Source organism: Xenopus tropicalis, chromosome 6, assembly GCF_000004195.4.
Source record: "Xenopus tropicalis strain Nigerian chromosome 6, UCB_Xtro_10.0, whole genome shotgun sequence".
NCBI lineage: Eukaryota > Metazoa > Chordata > Amphibia > Anura > Pipidae > Xenopus > Xenopus tropicalis.
Window position 1 is genome coordinate 92,210,056 of NC_030682.2, and position 21,003 is coordinate 92,231,058.

Genomic DNA, 21,003 nt, shown 5'->3' on the forward strand with positions numbered 1-21,003 from the left:
AACAAAACAGTAACTAATAGCAACTGAAATGGCAAATACAGCCCACAATAATGAAATACAGTTAAGGAAAAATAGCCCAGTCACATGCTGTCTTTTCAGTTTATGGCTTCTTAATTTGCTTTGCACAGACAAGCCAACCAGCGCAAGCACAGTTATGGGGCTAGGCATCGTGATTTTTTTCCATATTTATGGGATCCATAGTGCAGAAATAGATTTATTCACCTATCATTGCTTTGCAGTGGCCCCTAGCTAGTGATAAGCCTACTTATCCATTTCATTTCACTGAAAAATTTGCAAAACCATGAAAAAATGTGGATCCAGATTTTTTCTCGCTTTATTTTCATGCACCAAATACCTTAGAGCCAATGCCCATTTTTCTAGTATTTTTCTTGCAACAAATGCATTACAGTCAGTGGGAGTTGTTCTTGTGGTTTTTTTCCTCTGTAAAAAAAATTACAATTGTTTTCTGGTAAAGCAAAACGAATGGAGGAATTCTAACACAGATTTACTAAAATTTCCACTACTTGCAAAAATGCTAATTTCGCCACAAATCTGTTTCAGCTGAAACAATTCACCCACTCATCCATACTCCTAGCTGGCAAGACATCTTTCTGGAGGCCATATTAAAGGAATACTGACATGTTTTTTTTCAAAACACATCAGTTAATAGAGCTACTTCAGCAGAATTCTGCATTGAAATTCATTTTTCCAAAACACAAACAGATTTTTTTATATTTCATTTTGAAATTTCACATGGGGCTAGCCATATTCTTCATGCCCCAGGGTGCCACAGCCATGTGACCTGTGCTCTGATAAACTTCTGTCACACTTTACTGCTGAGCTGCAAGTTGGAATGATATCACTCCCCGTCCCACCAGCCAATCACCAGAACAATGGGAGCAAGCAAGGCAGCAAGATAGCAGCTCCCAGTAGATATCAGAATAGCACTCAATAGTAAGAAATCCAAGTCTGGCTTCGGACTCCTCCAGTTACATGGGAATAGTGGCTCCTTCTGAAAGCTCAGACTCAGGCACAATGCACTGAGATGGCTGCCTACACACCAATATTACAACTAAAAAAATATAAAATACATTTGTTGGATCAAGAAAACAAATGGTAGAATGAATTATTATTTACTATGTAAACAGTGCCATTTAGAAATAAAGAGTATATCATAAAAATCAAGACAGTATTCCTTTAAGTAGCCAAACATTTGCAAAGTGATGCATGTAAGTGATGGTGGGATCACAGACTTAGCATATATCCTACCTAGAACAGCATTCACCATTAACAACAATTTTTGTCAGTGTTCTGTGAGTACCTTGCTCTTTACTTAGATGAGGCCAACATATTGGGTTTTTCATGTATATCCTGTCCACAGCATGAACTGAATTACTTTGCATTTCAGTGTTAATACCTGATTTACTAATTGAGTACAAAGTGCAATTTAGTGCCACATGCAAGTATATAATATTATTTTAAAAGATAATGGATGCATTAAGATTTGTGCCAGTCAGAAAACTTTGCCCAGACTGACACAACTTGAGCCTGTGAAGATTGGCACAAGGATGGGACATTGACATCCACTTACAAACCATTTAACTGTGACTCAACTTGGGCAACATCAGGTGCCTACAGACAAGCAGAAGGAGCCTTCTGCTATATTGCTAATTGTGCAATCACTGGCAGCAACAAGGGGTCTTCTGTGAACTGTACAGGGCTAGGCTGTTATTTGTGCATCACTACATAAAGAAAAAATAGGCAAAATAAGTGTTTACTAATCCGCGAACGTATCAAAAGCGGGCGAAGATGTTTTTTTCGTAATGATCGGTATTTTGCGATTTTTTTCGTCGGCGGCGCAACTTTTTAGGAAATTGACGCGACTTTTTCGTAGCCATTTACTACAATGCGGAAAAGTCGTAACGGCTACGAAAAAGTCGCGACAATTCGCGCAAGTCGTAACGGCTACGAAAAAGTCGCGACAATTCGCGCAAGTCGTAACGGCTACGAAAAAAGAATTCACGAAAAAGTTGCGACAGCAACGAAAAAAATCGCAAAAAATATGAAAAAGTTGCAAAATGTTCGTTTCCAATCCGATTTTTTCCCATTCGGGATTCGTGGATTAGTAAATCAGCCCCAATGTGTTGATAATATCAGCGAAATACCCAGCAGCTTAAGTTTAATGTCTGTCCCTATCTCTAACCGCTAACTAAAATGCAGAGAAGCGCAGACATCTTCTTTCCAACTGAAGACACTGATATGAACCTGCTTGCACATGCGCAGTTGGAGGTAGCCGGAAATCCGCTTCAGCTGCACATGCGCAGGCAGGTTAGGTGTCAGTGGTGAGACCAGAAGTGTCTTCAGTCAGTAAGAAGATGTCGGGCAGGTACGCTGCTGCGCTACTCTGCATTATTAGCTCGTGTTTAGCGATAGGGACAGTCATTAAACTTAAAAACAATACGATAAGGGAGAGGTGAGGGGTCTAAGCAGTGATAGTTATGGGTGCTTTTTGTGCCCAGGGGTAAAGTTCTCCTTTAATGAAAGTGGTGTTACAGGCAACTGACTGCAGGGAAATTGTGGGGACCATAATTGCAATTGCAGAGTTAAATGAGCCCGGTTATCAATGAAAATCCTGGAAAATGTTACAAGAGAGAATCTAAAACAATAAAAAGTTCCTTATATACCTTTAAACAAACAAAAAAACATGCTACAGGTTAGTCCAAAAGGTAGGCTTTCTAAGGTACCCTAACTGAATAGACTATAAATTATTTAAAAAAAAAAAACTAGTTAAAGATTTTTGCTTCATAAACTAGTACTGACTAGTAGTGGATATTACATCTAGCAGTAACAGAAAACTAAGTTATGTTATGGCCTATTATAGATTTTAGCCACAGTACTTACCAAGGGGCCAAGATCTACTGTATTTATGATCTTAAGTCAGTAGCTTTTCATTTTGGAATTGTAATCCACTAATTCAGAAAGACCAATTTCATACAAAACTTTAAAAATAAGCATATACAATATAGTTATCTGGAAAAGACACTCCAGTATCTAAGGGCAAGTATTTGAAACCCTACAATATTTTATATAAAGATATTAAAAGACGATTTGAACTATAACTAGTATAATTACACTTGACGTTCAACTACATTTATTTCTACATTTATGGAACTGCTATTTGCCTTTTAATAATCTTATAGCTAAATGAGGGGTGCATAATGAAAAATGTTACAAGAGGGAATCAGAAACCATGAAGATCTCCTAATCTACCCTTCAACAAATAAATCCCTCCCTTCTCATAAACTGCAGTCTTCAGCAATGTATTATCAGAGGGGTAATTAGTTACATCAGCTTCTCTTTAGTTTGTCAGAACCAGGAAGAGATAAAGTGACATTTTCTTGTCTAGAAATTATGATATAATAAATATTACTTAATAGGCAAAAGTATGTTCATCACAAGCCCTATTTACTGGGTTTATGTAGAAAGAGTTGTATACTGCCCCTTTAAGAAGAGAAATCATTTACCAATTTCAACATCTATGGCAATTGTCTTTGCCATTAAACCTAAATAGGGTTTGTTATTCTTCTTTAAGCAGAAGTTAATATTATAAATATTAAGGTGGAGATGTATCACAATTTAAAAATGTAAAACTTTCATTAAAGGACAATGCAAGGTTAATATAAATTAAAAGTAAGTCTAAAGGCATTCTTTTTAAGTACTTACTGCATATCTAAATTCCCAGATCCCTGCTTGCTTCTCTGAGATATGGTGCTGGCGGCCTACAGCAGTGTGAAGCCTACAGTGACATCACTGAAATCTCTCTGTCCTTCCTGTAGGCTGTACAGGAAGCAATGTACATGTGTGTAACTTGATCCTGTCTCCTGTTCTGAGCTACACATGCCCACCAGCCAATCAGAAGTGGATCTGGCAGAGGGGAGGGGAGGAGGGAATGAAATACATGTGCAGTATGAAGCAAGGAGGGAAAGGAAGGGAGAATACCTTTTTAGAGATGGCTGCCTGTTCTAGAAAATGTGAAGTAAGTGTGACTGAGTAAATATTTGATTAGGTGAGCCAAAAGTGTGGCGTTTTTACTAAACAATAGGAGGACTATTGGGCAGTATGCTTTTTAAATTCTGACTTGCATTCTCCTTTAACAAGAGAAAATTATTGGTTCTTGAGAAAAAATGCAATTTGAATCTCGCATTTTGATAAATATACTCCATTGTGGCACTTTATATACAAATTAAAATTTAAAATGTTACTTTTGAGCATTAGAAAGATCTTGGTTTTACATCAAAACATGCATTTACTGAATTGCTTAACCTAATTTGTTTCAGTAAAAATGTTATGGTCTGGAGGGACCAGTCTATATTGTTTGTGTATTGGTTTGCTTGAGCCAACAAAGTTTGAAAACCTCTGCTTTAAAGGACAAGGAAAGTCAAAATCTATTAAGCACACTATTAAATAGTACTACTATTGCTGTGTAAAAATGCTCTATTTCTGGCTTGCCCAATGAAAGATTTACAGAGATACACTTACTACAAACTACAGACTTGTTTCAGTGAACGGCGCCGCCATCTTTACAATCGGATGCCCATACCCTTTCCCTCACTGTCTCTACTGCGCATGCGTCCCCAATACCCTGCGTCTTTGTCCAGCTCACAAACCAACTGCCCCCCCCCCCGCTCCCCACCAGTGTGCAGAGCCACCAGCACCCCCCCCGTCCGAAACCGTTTGCGCTGCCCGCTGCCCACTCCCCCACCAGCACTCGCCTGTCCTGCTGCAGAGCTGCCACCAACTGCCCCCCCCGCTCCCCGCCGGCACCCACCCACCAGTGTGCAGAGCCACCAGCACCCCCCCGTCCGAACAGTTTGCGCTGCCCCTGCCCGCTCCCCCCACAAGCACTCGCCTGTCCTTCATGCTGCTTCCACTTCAAATGGCCCGGCTTGCCGCTGTACGCGACATGGCAACCGGACGCTTGCCGGTCTATCTGGGATGGGGAGCGCGCCTCCTAGCGCTGCTGAAGAGGGGCATGTGCGCATGTGCCGCCTATAGTCTTCAACAAAGTCAGGAGACTTTGGAGTCTCAGTTCTCCCCACATCTGTACCTCCTTTCCTGTCTCCTCCTCCTCATTCCTTCACCTCCACAGCATCCTTGGTCTTCCCCACTTCCTTTGTCTTTGGGTGTTCCACAGCAGCAGGGGCATTTTGGTCCTTAGCACCACCCTGAGGCAGCATAGGGAATGCCACCCCCACCCCTCCTTAGGTTTTTTGCATCTGTGGGGGGCAACAGTGCAATCTGCACAAAAAGAGATGAATTCAAAAATCAACTTTTGGCAGCACCTATAACAGGTACATTGCCACCTAAGGCAAGTTTGTGAACTCACCTCAGGCCGAAGGGCCCTTGCACAGTAGCACTTGTGTGTCTGCGGCACTATGATGCTTATGCAGTGTGTGTTTTTTTATCTAGCTAGCGATCTTCCTTCACTTGTCTCCACAGGTTTTCATTGGAGATAATGTTGGGCCAGAACACCACAAGCAGTGACCTGGAGGCTGTGTTGATCTCAGAGAAGATCTTCCAGGTTCAGCAGCATGTACTGCCTTGACATTTTTCGTTAAAATCCTACTTTTAGTTGACAATAATATTTCCACATTGGGTATAAAGGGTGTATTTGCCATTCACGTTTGCTACTCCATTATTTGTAGCTACGCTGTCCAGGTACATGAACTTCTCTAAGTCCTGCATTTGACTACTGCTTTAAATGTTAGTAATGTTAGTTATTGCATTTGTTTTGCCAGCATTTACCTATTAAAGACAGATGTAACTAGAAAGGGAAGTTTGAGAACAAACTTCATGTTGGGTTGAAAAACGTGAAGTCACTGAATGAAATCTGATCTGTTGTTGGTTCCACCCACTTTTTCTAATCTTGGACCACAGTTATATAGTAGAAACCACTGTGCAAAGTTTGGGGACCCTGGTTTTAATAGTGTCTGAATGGCAGCAATTAGTGATGGGCGACATGTTTCGCCAGGCATGGATTCGCAGTGAATTTCCACATTTCACCATGGGTGGATTGTTTCGCGAAACGGATGAAAAAATTCACAGAGGAAAAATTTGCTGCACGTCCAAAAATTGTCGCTGTTGGCAAAAAAGAATAGTCGCGGGGACCCTGACATTAAACATGTGAGAATGGCTGCAGTTAAATTTCCCCACTGAAAACAATGAAAAAAATGTGATTGGCTTTTGGCGTCCCACATTTTCTAACCTTGAGTGTGAAGTCACCCAGTTACCCAGTTGCAAAGTTTGGGAACCCTGGCATCAAACCAATAAAATTCAATAGGTGAAATTTGATTGGCTGTTGGTGGCTCCCCTAGTGCCCAACTTTGAAAAGTTTGGGGACCCTGGGGTTAATACTGTGAGAATGGCAGCAGGTTGAATTTCCCTATTGAAAGTCAATAGGTAAAATCTGATTGGCTGTTTGTGGCTCTGCCCACTTAAAAAAAAAAACAACTTGAATACGTAATCACCCAGTGACTGACTGTGCATAGTTTGGGAACTCTGGCATCAAACCAGTAAAAGTCAATAGGTACAATCTTATTTACTGTTGGTGGCTCCGCCCACTTTTTATTACCTTGAACCACAGTTACCTGGTGCCTAACCCTGCAACGTTTGGGGACCCCAGTGTTATTACTGTGAGACTGGCAACAGGTTGGATTTCCTCCAAGTTAATAGGTAAAATCTGATTGGCTGTTCACAGCTCCGCCCACTTTTGGGCATCCAACAATCATCATATTTTCATTCAGACTGACCCCATGACTGTGTGATTCAAGTTTGGGGAGCGTAGCCTCAAAGCTGTAAGATTGGCAGCAGTTTCAATTTCCCCATAAAAGTCAATGGGTGAAATTAGATTGGCTGTTGTTGGCCCCTCCCACTTTGGGGTCATCCAGCAAAAGTCGCTGTTTCATTCAGGGTGACCCATGGATTATGTTATTCAAGTTTGGGGGGTGTAGCTTCAAATCTGTAATTGTGGCAGCAGTTTGAAAATCTTCCCTGTCAAAGTCAATGGGAAAATTGGGGTGTTCGGAGCAGCGCCACAAAAAGACGGGGGGCACAATCGCTTAGAAAAGCACAAGCAACCTGCTCCGCTATAGTGTGAAGAAGTGTGGGGAGTTTGGGTGTTGCACCCCTAAAACTGTAGGAGGAGTAGCGTTTAGAAAATGGGGGGCACTAAGAAGAAGAAGAAGCGGAAGAAGAAGCCAAAGTCGTGATTGGCTGTTGGTGGCTCCACCCACTTTTCAAAACTAAAACGGCAGTCCCCTAGTGACCAACTGTGAAAAGTTTGGGGACCCTGGGGTTAATACTGTGAGAATAGCAGCAGGTTGAATTTCCCCATTGAAAGTCAATAGGTGAAATCTGATTGGCTTGTTGGTGGCTCCACCCACTTTTCAAAATTAAAACTTTTTTCTAACCTTGAACCGCAGTTAGCTGGTGCCTAACCCTGCAAAGTTTGGGGTTGTTCGGCAGCAGGTTGAATTTCCCCCAAGTCAATAGGTAAAATCTGATTGGCTTTTCACAGCTCCGCCCACTTTTGGGCATCCAACAATCATCATATTTTCATTCAGGCTGAGCCCATAATTATGTGATTCAAGTTTGGGGAGTGTCGCCTCAAAGCTGTAAGATTGGCAGCAGTTTCAATTTCCCCATTAAAGTCAATGGGTGAAATTAGATTGGCTGTTGTTGGCCCCTCCCACTTTGGGGTCATCCAGCAAAAGTCGCTGTTTCATTCAGGGTGACCCATGGATTATGTTATTCAAGTTTGGGGGGTGTAGCTTCAAATCTGTAATTGTGGCAGCAGTTTGAAAATCTTCCCTGTCAAAGTCAATGGGAAAATTGGGGTGTTCGGAGCAGCGCCACAAAAAGACGGGGGGCACAATTGCTTAGAAAAGCACGAGCAACCTGCTCCTCTATAGGGTGAAGAAGTGTGGGGAGTTTGGGTGTTGTACCCCTAAAACTGTAGGAGGAGTAGCGTTTAGAAAATGGGGGGCGCTAAGAATAAGAAGAAGAAGAAGAAGAAGAAGCGGAAGAATAAGCTAAAGTCGAAGAACAGTATGTTGGGTTTTCAGCCCAACATAATTAATGTGTATGGATCCTCTAGTATCTTTTAGTAACATCCTCAGCAACATTCTTTAGCTCCCTGTCCAGCATGAGCAAAAAGATAGCTGAAGATGAAAATAACAGAAAGGAATTAAAATTAAATTCTGAGAACCATATTTATGCTCCATTCTCTGAAAATCAATGTGTATGTGTCAGTTTTTTTTAATGAACAATTGTTCTACTAATTGAAATAGCTCTTTAGATACACGACTCAAATGGATTACATCACCTCACCTAGCATGAACTCATAGGTCTATTTAAAAGTCCATCTGTAAGCCAGCAGTACTACAAAATTGCCAGGAAATTTCAAATTCACATCACAGTTATGCCTTGTTACAGGTCAGAAGAGGTTTTATTATTAAAGGTTAAATACATTTTCACTTAGTACTTAGTGATTTTAGTTTATATTCTGTATTTTTTTTTAAATTATTTCTTACATACTTTTTAGTGGAATGTACATTTGAGAGACAAAGAAGTACAAAGGGCTCCATTCTATCAGAAATAATAGATTCTTACCGGTAAATGCTGGCTCCTTTTGTAGGCAGCTTGCTTGTACAAAGACCAAATAAAACAGAGGGAGCCAATCTGTGAGGCTGGACACCCTAAAGCAGTGAAAGAGGGAGCTAGTTTGAAAATCATTTGGAGAGATTTTGCTGGGTGACTGTTAAAATTATACATTTATATATTATTAATTTTATTTTATAAAGCTAAGGCTTTGCTAGAATAAAAGTTGGTTAGCAAGTTAGGCCAAAAAGTCTAAAAACCTCTGATATAAAGCTTTTTTTATACAGGGAAGAGAACTCAAAAGTCAAACAGATATGACCTCCATTATCCTTATAATACTTAGCAGGGTAAACATTATGAGGCACATTTACTAAGCAATTTTGAGATAAAGTCGGATTTTATCAAGTTTATATGACTTTCAAGGCCAGAAAAAAACTAATTTTAGTAAATGTGCCCCTACCTGTCTTAATGCACGTTTTTTATTTTGGACAGAATTATATATGGTTTAATAAAATTCTCAATTTATTTAGGTATAAAGATTGTGAAAATTCCTGAGTGTGCTGCACAGCATGGGGTAGGTTGTGCAGGTTTCTTTCTAGTAGTGTGATATATATATATATATATATATATGTATATAAATATATCCAAAAAATACGGCTCATCCCATGAATCAATCAAAACTAATTGGGTGCACGTAGGTAAGTGGCTTGTATTATATACTACCGGTATACACATTACCCCCGCACTCCATTATAAAGCTTCAAGAGAAAATTAAAAACCAATTTTGCACACACTGAAGGAAAAATGTCTGCATTTTAGTGAAAAGAGACACGTTTAAAAAATAAAAAAAATATTCCCTTTTTTCGCTAGGTTAGGACTGACGCAAGGACACTGCCTTGACGGGGCGCGTCAGATTATGCATACTTTGTACAAACCATGTAACTAAACGTGTCTCTTTTCACTAACATGCAGACATTTTTCCTTCAGTGTGTGCAAAATTGGTTTTTAATTTTCTCTTGAAGCTATATAATGGAGTGCTGGGGTAATGTGTATAGTATATATATATATATATATATATATATACCTCTTTGACCCCTGTAAGGATGTTTTGTTTAAACCTGCCTCACTGGGCCACAGTAATAATCAGCAAGGCTCCATCACACTTAATGCAGCAAAATAATATATCTGAGCCCATCATCTGGGATTATAGGCAGTTGGGGGATGTTCTTTTTTCCCATAAAAACAATCAACGTACCAGAGGTCACCCCTTTAGATTAGAGGAAAGGAGTTTCCATTTGAAGCAGCGTAGGTGGTTTTTCACAGTGAGGGCAGTGAGGTTATGGAATGCCCTTCCTAGTGATGTGGTAATGGCAGATTCTGTTAATGCCTTTAAGAGGGGCCTGGATGAGTTCTTGATCAATCAGAATATCCAAGGCTATTGTGATACTAATATCTACAGTTAGTACTAGTGGTTGTATTTATAGTTTATGTATGTGAGTGTATAGATTGGTAGGTGTGGGTTAGGTGTGCTGGGTTTACTTGGATGGGTTGAACTTGGGTAATAACCTTCAGAAATCCTTTATAACCTTCAGAAATCCTACCAAACACGTATACATCTGTATACAAACAGCTAGCTGTCAGGGACTCATTGGAGCATATAGTACATAATTATTTGTAATAACAACCAATGTACAAGAGAGGGCATAATGTAACATTGGCACTTAATCATCTCTACAGCTGAAGGAATTAACATTTTCACTGACCAGTTAATAACATGCACGAATAATTTAATCAGTCTAATGTTCAGTTCTAGCTATGTCACTGGAACTTTAGTTGGGAAAGCTGAGAGAAAACTATTAATACTACTGCTGCTGTAGGCTGATGCAGGTACAGTAACAACAAGTGCAAAATTGACTTGGACTAGCTAAAGCTCAGAATTGCCTTTTAGTTACTTTTATATCTTAGTGTTGTTAATAGAAACGAGAGCACAAGAAGCAGTAGAACACATTTTTTTTTAAATCTATAATAACTTACTTTTATGTTTTATACATCTCTGTGCAAGAAAACATTTCAAAGGTAAAAGGATTTCCAGGAAATTTTGATTGGATGAAAATGCCTAACTCTTTCTGTTGCCTAGGTCCTCTCTTTCTCCAGCTTGCCCTTTATTGCACCTTCTTTCCCTCTTTCTTTTCACATCATATAAAATGTTAAACGAAATCTTCAAAGTGCTAGATCAATTGAAACATTGCTAAGAACAGGACATTCTATAACATACTAAAATGTAAGCTAAAGGTGGACTAGCCCTTTAAAAGAGGTGACTCAAACTGTGTGACACTAGTGATTTAAAGGAAATGACTTGTGAAAAAACATATGAAGTACTTTGTTACCTCGTTACCTCCTAACAAAAAAACATTTTGTGTTACAAAGTGCTTACTTTGTGTCTGGTGTGTAGTATACTACCACTGGTTACATGGCGGTAGAAGATTTTTGACCTGTGGCCAACCTTAACCCACCCTAACCCAACTCGTGAATAACCTGCCACGCTCGTTTATAAATCCATCTCTTGCCCCATCTCTGATGCCACTGCATGGGATGAGCATATAAGTAAGTGTTGCAACATCATTAGTGGGGATGGGGCAACGTAGAAAGGTTGGTGAGGGCCTGGGGGCTAATATGGCCTGCCACCTGCCCTTGACCTACATCTGGGGGAAATTGGTTGTCCCAAATGCTTGATACATAGGTTTAAAGATGTTATTTAAAATGAAAGAAGAAACACACATTGCCTCTGTATTTGATTTGTCAAAAACTATCAATGCGCAGTTATGGCTTTAATTAGAGGCTGGGACATGAATAGCAAGGGGACTAAATAGAAACATAAGCAATAAAAAGTAGCAATAACAATACAATTGCATTTGTTGTCAGTAACCCCCATTTGAAAACTGAGTAGTAAGGAAAATTGGGGGAGGAGACTTGCTTCGGGATACTGATAATGGCAGGGAGGCCCATAAGTTGTTTACACGTCATTCTCACGCCGGAACCAGTATTAAATGTATGTTTACCAATGCAAGGAGTCTGACTGGTAAAATGGGAGAGCTGGAGGTACTGGCGTTGGAGCGGAAATATGATGTGATTGGTGTTGCTGAAACTTGGTTGAATGAGTCTCATGACTGGGCTGTTAATATTGGGGGGTATACATTGTTTCGGAGGGACAGGGGCAATAGAAAAGGAGGAGGAGTGTGTCTGTTCATTAAGCACGACTTAAAAGCAAATATTAAGGAGGAAGTGATGGGGGTAACAGAGGGAGCTGAATCCTTATGGGTTGAGCTTCTCACAGATAGTAAAGAATCTACCAAGCTAATTGTAGGGGTATGCTATAGACCCCCTAATGTAAGCGAAGAGGAGGAGGCCCAGCTCCTGTTGCAAATAGAAAAGGCTGCTAGTTTGGGGCAAGTGATAATAATGGGGGATTTTAATTACCCTGATATTGACTGGGGCAATAGTACTGCCAGGACAGTAAATGGGAACAAGTTTATAAACTTGCTGCATGACAACTTTATGTCACAGGTTGTTGAGGAACCAGGAACAATGCTATACTAGATCTAGTGATCTCTAATGACCCAGAACGTATAGCAAATGTGCAAGTGGTTGAACCCCTGGGTAATAGTGACCATAATGTTATTTCATTTGATGTTTGGTGCAGGAAACAAATTTACACGGGGGCAACAAAGACACTGAATTTTAGGAAGGCAAATTTTAGCTCCTTAAGGGCAGCGCTTCAGGGCATAGATTGGGGCATTATGTTTTCTGATAAAAATACAGAGCAGAAATGGTTGTCATTTAAAATGATATTAAATCATTACTGTTCTCAATTCATTCCATTAATAAGAAAAAGTAGAAGTGTTAAGAATCACCCCATGTGGCTTAACTCTGAGGTAAAGAAGTTAATAGGGAAAAAAAGGAAAGCTTTTAAGAAATATAAGTCAGAGGGGACAGTAGCTGCGTTTAATGAATATAAACACTATAACAAGTGTTGTAAAACAGCAATCCGGAAGGCAAAGATAGAAAATGAGGAGCGCATCGCGGCCGAGGCCAAGACTAACCCCAAAAAGTTTTTAAGTATATTAATAGTAAAAAGATGCAGGTTGAGGGTGTGGCCCCATTGAGTTATAATAACAATATGGTTACAGCGGATACAGAAAAGGCAGATGTGCTTAACCAGTTCTTTTCTTCTGTGTATACAGTAGAGGAGCCAGTGGGCCAAGTCTCACCCAATAGCTTCACTGTTGCCTCAGCTCCAACTACACAGTGGTTGGCACAGGATATGGTGCTTAAAGGGTTACACACGATAAATGTAAACAAGGCACCTGGGCCAGATGGAATACACCCTCGGGTACTGAGAGAGCTAGGGGCAGAATTGCAGTGGCCCTTGTTTCTGATATTCTCAGACTCTCTTTCATCAGGTATGGTACCTAGTGATTGGAAGAAGGCGAATGTCACTCCCATATTTAAAAAGGGAATAAGATCTCAGCCTGGCAATTATAGGCCTGTAAGTTTGACATCCGTGGTGGGCAAGTTATTTGAAGGCTTGTTAAGGGATCACATTCAAAATTATGTAGTGGAGAATGGCATTATGAGCAGTAATCAGCATGGCTTTATGAAGGACAGGTCATGTCAGACCAATTTAATTGCTTTTTATGATGAGGTAAGTAAGAAGCTGGACAGTGGGGATGCAGTAGATATAATCTATTTGGATTTTGCCAAAGCATTTGATACCGTTCCCACAAACGACTGCTTTCTAAGCTAAGGTCTATTGGTCTTAGTGAAGTCGTTTGCACATGGATAGAAAACTGGCTACAGGATCGGGTACAGAGGGTGGTTGTTAATGGCACATTCTCTACTTGGAGTAAGGTTCTCAGTGGGGTCCCTCAGGGTTCTGTACTGGGTCCACTTTTGTTTAATTTGTTCATAAATGACTTAGGGGAGGGTATTATGAGTAATGTATCAGTGTTTGCAGATGACACAAAACTCTGCAGACCAGTCAATTCTATCCAGGATGTGACATCCCTGCAGCAGGATCTTGACCAACTGGCAATCTGGGCAGCTAAGTGGCAGATGAGATTTAATGTGGATAAATGTAAGGTCATGCACCTGGGATGTAAAAATATGCAAGCCCCGTATAACCTTAATGGGACTGCACTAGGCAAATCCATAATGGAGAAGGATCTTGGAGTCCTTGTAGATAATAAACTTGGCTGTAGCAAGCAATGCCAGGCAGCAGCTGCAAGGGCAAACAAGGTTCTGAGCTGTATTAAAAGGGGTATAGATTCACGGGAGGAGGGGGTTATTCTTCCCCTTTACAGAGCACTGGTAAGGCCCCATCTAGAATATGCTGTTCAGTTTTGGTCTCCAGTGCTCAAACGGGACATTATTGAGCTAGAGAGGGTCCAGAGAAGGGCAACTAAGCTGGTAAAGGGTATGGAAAGTCTCGGTTATGAAGAAAGACTGGCCAAGTTGGGTCTGTTTACACTGGAGAAGAGGCGCTTAAGAGGTGACATGATAACTATGTATAAATATATAAGGGGATCATATAATAACCTCTCTAATGTTTTATTTACCAGTAGGTCCTTCCAACGGACACGAGGGCACCCACTCCGTTTAGAAGAAGGGAGGTTCCATTTAAATATTCGGAAAGGATTTTTTACAGTGAGAGCTGTGAAGTTGTGGAATTCCCTCCCCGAATCAGTCGTACTGGCTGATACATTATATAGCTTTAAGAAGGGGCTGGATGGATTCTTAGCAAGTGAGGGAATACACGGTTATGGGAGATAGCTCTTAGTACAAGTTGATACAGGGACTGGTCCGATTGCCATCTTGGAGTCAGGAAGGAATTTTTTCCCCTCTGAGGCAAATTAGAGAGGCTTCAGATGGGGTTTTTTGCCTTCCTCTGGATCAACTTGTAGTTAGGCAGGTTAGGTATAGGCATTATGGTTGAACTTGATGGACGTATGTCTTTTTTCAACCCAACTTACTATGTTACTATGTTACTATGTTACTAACTTGATGGACACAGGTCTTTTTTCAACCCTATGTAACTATGTAACTATGTAACTTCTTGGTTTCTGGATTGACTTTTATTTTGAATTGGATTGTCTGTTCAGTATTGTAATGTTGCGTCTCTGGCAGGGTAACTAATGTGGCTGTGTCTCCATCAGTGCAGAGTCACTGATGTCCTTGTCCAGTGGGTGGAACAGGCCTATGGTCCCCCCAGCACTGCACCATAGGCAGGTTGCTCTTCTGCCTACCCTTAGTTCTGCCCCTACTGCTTTGGCTGTCTGCCTGTTCCAATGCCTATCTTGCCCCTCCTGAGAGTTCCATAGTACCTGTTTCCTCCTTAGTTCTTACTTCCAACCCTAAAGCTTGAGTCTGATAGCATTGTTCTGTCGTTTGCATTTGGGTCATGTTTAATACATTTCTGTTATTAGAAAAGATTTAACCTAATAGGCCAATTGAATCTAACATGTGTTTAAAATATTTGCACCCACTGCATCTTTTTTGGTATGGATTGCCAATAATAAATGAGCCCTAATATGTTTATAAGACAACAGCAACTTCAGTGCTTCTCTCTCCTTATTTTTGTCTCTTGACAATGTTCTTCTAATACATGGCAATCAATAGCAGGCACGATTGTCAAGGTTAATACTACATTCACGCCTGAAATTGGTGCTGTCACTAAAAGTCTCCTTTAGGATCCTTCAAATAGGAACATCAAGGAATCCAGCACTCTTTATGTCTTTGTTTTAGAAAATAGGTTTCAGGTAGAGTGCTGAACATACATATATTATTAAGCCCTAGGTTTTTAGTCATGTTATACAACTGAGCAGCATATAATCTGGTTTGTCAGTGATTTATTAGAGTAAGATTTTTTTTTCTACAGGGGTGGGCTGCTACTTAAAGAATGTTTGAGCTGTTCTATAGATCAATTTATTGTTTAGTTATGGAAAGTGTTTGATAATTGTTCTTATGTGATTTTGCTGCAATGGGTGGTAAATTTCAGCTATACCGTATACTACAGGACACTGTGCTCTGGAGTAGTCCTCCTGATGAAAAGAACACAAAAACCACACATTTTTTGTGGTTTTTATATTTTCCTATGAATCTTCATGGACTTACAAATGTAAATAAACCTGAAAAACTCTAAACCACAAAAAAATTAAATATTATTACAATTTGCCTTTGACTTCTATATGACCTAGACATCCCTTATTGGTTTTTTTTGTCCAGGAATATTTGATTGATTTTTTTACTTAATTAAAATCGTTAGTAGTAAACTAAATTAAGAATACAGAATTTTATTCAGTGCCAAATTACAGATTATTAAGAGTTCATTACTTGTGTTCAGTACCAAATGACACCTTTGACACAAGATTATGGTGCTGCAATCTCATTAAAACAAAGGACACTAAAAACACACAGTAATGTCTTCTATATTTCATTATTGTTGTTTCATTAAGATGAAAGACAATTCCCTGTATGATAAGAATTTCTGCATATGTTACTCGGGAATCTAGATCCATTCCAACTCAAATGTTCCCTGTTGCGTTGCTTTTGGATTTCAGTTCTATCCCATTGCTCATAGCTGATAATATTGCATAATTCATTCAATTGTAAAGAACTCAAGTATTATAATGGCAGCTAAGCAAATAATAAAAGGCTCAAAAGTCATTTATTTTGCACTGTTCTTCCAGGAAACATTCTCGCCTTCAGCATACAGGCTAAAACACAACTGTCCCCAGGAGAAGATAAACAGCATGGTGACTATTACTGCAATTAGACTGCAAATTGTGCTAATGGAACAAATCTCATCCTCAGATGCTTCTGTCTATAAGAGAGATGACTTGAAACAGGAGGAAACAAAGATTAATTTGAACTTGTTTATTCTACACAAGCAAAAACCAAGCCTAAAATACTATCTACAAAATCCAGTGCCAGGCTGGAAATGGGCAAAGGTGTTTCATAAGCCATAATTAGAATTGCCAAAATTCTTATTTTATATAAAAACAAAACTTCTAAGGGCAATGGTGCAAGAATCAATTTTAGGAGCACTGGTGTCCGCAATTTTTAGTAGTTCAGGAGTAACATAAAATTGCCCAGAGGCACTACTTCATTGGGCAATTTAAGACACTTTGATGTCTGCAGTTTTTATAGCTTAGAAATAAAAAAATCCTGATTTTTTTCTCCATGTTCTTCTACGGCAATGTCTTTATAGCACTAGTGTAAGCATCTGTCAGGCAATTATCACATTAGTGTAAGCACTTGTCAGGCAATTGACACTTGAGAACATTGCAGTCTGTGTTTCCATCCAACAAATCTAGCACAAGTGCCATGGGGATGCAAATGTAGACTCTTATGGCCCCTTTAGAATTCTAAAATTGGCAGGTACCAAAGTACCAAAATTGCCCTGTGTGCCATTGCAAAGTCTAAAGAAACACAAATATTTTGTGGACTACTTAATATAGTGACATATTCCATAGTAGGTTAGAATGAAAAGCCATCTAGCACACCCCCAGAATGAATTGGTATAAAGCATTCAGCATTTCTCAACACCCAGTCATAGCAGAAGTCACTAGAGCTTTGGAGTTTAAAGTGTCTGCTTTGGTTGATAGAAAAATGTCTCAAAGAATGCAGAAATGCTTTGAAACCTTTCTTTGCCAAGTTCCAATCCGAGTATGCTCTCCCCTAACCAGGACCAATCTTGCAACCATCCATTTTGGTGTTGCAGTATTTCAGGTGATGCTCAAATTTTGGGACAGAAGTTTAACGTCTTTTTTGGTTTAGCACATTGGTTCTTAACACAGATTTCTAACAGTTAAGTCATAGGTGTTGGTAAATATTACTGTTCTGCAGTTACATGTGGATGAAATGACAAGGAAAAGTAATAAAAATAACGAGGCAAATGTGTAGATGATATTATCTCTAAAGTATAAGGATGATGTATTACCTGTAAATAACTGATGAGAAAAATATCTGTGCTGATTTTATTGGCAAAAAAATTATTAAATATGAATCTGTAAACAAGTTTATTATTCATACAAAACCACATGAAATGATAAGCTTATACTTCTCATATAATGCTCCCTGTAAATATTGCATATTTCTATATATGCCTAATTATGAAACTTGCATAAAAAAACAAGCATGACCTGCCTAGGGCTATTTCAGTACTGGTGGATCCTGTTTGGTCCTGGTGGAAAATTTCTGTCAGGCAGCTAAAAGGAAGTGAAGATGAGCCACAGCTCCTATTATCAGATTAGTGTAGAAAGTCTGCACAACAGCCAGTTGGTATAAAGCAACCAAACAAAAATGGGAATATGAAAGAAGGACCATGCAAGAGGGCATTATAAAGAAGCAGAAACAAGGTTTCTAAGAGCAGTTACACCTACTAAACTCGAATAGAATTAGCTCCCTGGTAGTTGGGCTGCTTGATAAACCAAATTATTGAGGTTCTTTTACCTCTTTTCATGACATCTTATGATCCAGGATATAATGCAATAATGCAATGCTTTATTAGCAATAGCCTTAGTGGAATGAAAATGTAATCAGGTAAAATGTCCTTTTAAATTACTTAAATTATGAAGATCAGTTGAACCAACACGAGGGCCATTTTCTAATAAGTAAAATTGTTAAATTCCTGGAAGCATTTATTTAATGGGATTTAAATGTTTCATGTCTCTTTAAATAACAGGATCAAATCAATGCCATTTTAGGAGAGTCATAATCAAATAAATTATTTAAGGCGTAGATGGTAAGCACTGCAGTCATTGCATATAACAATAGCTGAAGGATAAAAGGTGAAATCATAAGGGGTCTTTTACATTTCCCTCAGGTATAAGCATAAGAGCACACCCCTAGTGCTCATTCTGGCAGCACTTCTGCCTGGTGAAATATCTGTGCAAACACCAGAAAAAAAAATTGCTATATGGTACACAGTGCAGTGCCGGTGGGCACAGGTCTAAATGTCTCCCTCTACCTGCCCCTCTTAAATTGAGTACATGCCAGGCCTGAGATTGAGATCATCCATAGCAAGCACCCCCCCCACACACACACACACACGTCCGGTTATCTCCTAGGCATGCGCACTCATTGCACAAACACAACTCTTGGCAGGCTGATATTAGGATATGGCAGGTATGTGGCCAGAGCCCCCCACAGTTTTGCCCCCGGCACGCGCCTCTTCTGCCTACCCTTAGTTTTGGCCCTGAATAGAGTGCTACCAAACACAGACAGTGCTCTATTTAAACGGGATAGTCACAGCTATTTGTTTACCGAAACTGAGCACAGTAACATGCATCAATTCTACAACATGGTAAGACATTGTGCACCCTGTCTTAAAAGACATAAACGACCCCCACAGTAAACTAAAATATACCAAAAATAGATATGTAGGTACACCTGGGGCGTCCTTGCCACCCTTTTGGATGCCACCTCTTTGCATTCGATGCTTGCGTTTGTGAGCGGCTCTTTGCTGCCCCCTGATATAACCTGCGGGCTGCTGCCATCTGTGGCATGTTTCAACTTTTCAACTTTTATCTCAATTCGGCTCATGGCAGCAGCACCCCCCTAGTCTTGTTGAAATCATGCATTCAATGTTAGTGATAATGCAGTGCATAAGCTTTACTTTACAACACCACCTCATGTCACCCCAATGGAACAAGCTGTGACAGTTATGGGTACCAGCAATTGTACAATTTTTCTGCTCAATTAAAATGGTTAAAACCAAAAAATAATAATGTGCCTAATGAAGAATCTCTCTGTTATTATTCTATATTATTATTATTATTTTGTCTGTCTATTCTTTGCGCTGCTGATCCTGACTATTAAAACAATGAAGCAGAATCAAACTGATAAACAGACCTATGAAGAAGCGTGCCTTGCAATGTGGGAAACTGAGTGTTGGCTGGAGGAGAGCTGACCTCTCTACAGCCAGTATCAGCAGTGCAGACAGGGGCAGATAAATACAAATACAATTTTTATTGCACTGCCATTTACAAATAATTTTAAAGCAAGAAAAGTATCTGGATTGGAAATATGTTTGGAATTACATTTTCTTTTCTTTTTTTATTTTATTAGGCAAAATTTTATTTTTTAATCTCCTTTAACTTGTGCTGTTTCATTCTGTAATTGCACAATGTCAACACAAGCCAAATGCAAGCAATTAACTAATCAGGTGCTCTTAACCAAGAAAGTTTTTTTTATTACATGTTGATGTGGCCTTTAACCAAACCATAAAGCAGACAAAATTGTAATAGAGCCGCACACAAGAGATATATACAGTTGGGGAGCGTACCCCATTTATTGTAACAACCTTTGAACAACGTTTGGGGGGGCAGCAAACTGGAAAATGAGGTTCAATGTTCTACTCAAGGGATGAGAACATAATTTTGCCCCTTTATAGGTCCCTGGTAAGGCCTCACCTTGAGTATGCAGTGCAGTTTTGGGCTCCAGTCCTTAAGAAGGATATTAATGAGCTGGAGAGAGTGCAGAGACGTGCAACTAAACTGGTTAAGGGGATGGAAGATTTAAACTATGAGGTGAGACTGTTGAGGTTGAGGTTGTTTTCTCTGGAAAAGAGGCGCTTGCGAGGGGACATGATTACTCTGTACAAGTACATTAGAGGGGATTATAGGCAGATGGGGGATGTTCTTTTTTCCCATAAAAACAATCAACGCACCAGCGGTCACCCCTTTAGATTAGAGGAACGGAGCTTCCATTTGAAGCAGCGTAGGTGGTTTTTCACGGTGAGGGCAGTGAGGTTGTGGAATGCCCTTCCTAGAGATGTGGTAATGGCAGATTCTGTTAATGCCTTTAAGAGGGGCCTGGATGAGTTCTTGAACAATCAGAATATCCAAGGCTATTGTGATACTAATATCTACAGTTAGTACTAGTGGTTGTATTTATAGTTTATGTATGTGAGTGTATAGATTGGTAGGTGTGGGTTAGGTGTGCTGGGTTTACTTGGATGGGTTGAACTTGATGGACACTGGTCTTTTTTCAACCCCATGTAACTATGTAACTATGTAGGACACAGTGCCAAGTGTACACCACGTATTTACAACAAAACCAAACCCTGCCTCCCCTTCCCGGAGTTCCCCAATGTCCAATAAGGTCAATGGTAGGTATAGTTCAAAAGAAGCTTGGTAGGTAAACAGTGTCCCATATTTTCATAGTCCACCTTAAAACACAATAAATTATTCCCTTATTGGGTACTCAAGACTTATTGGACATTGAGAAACTCAAGGAAGGGGAGGCAGGGTTTGTTTTCATTGTAAATACATGGTGCTCACTTTG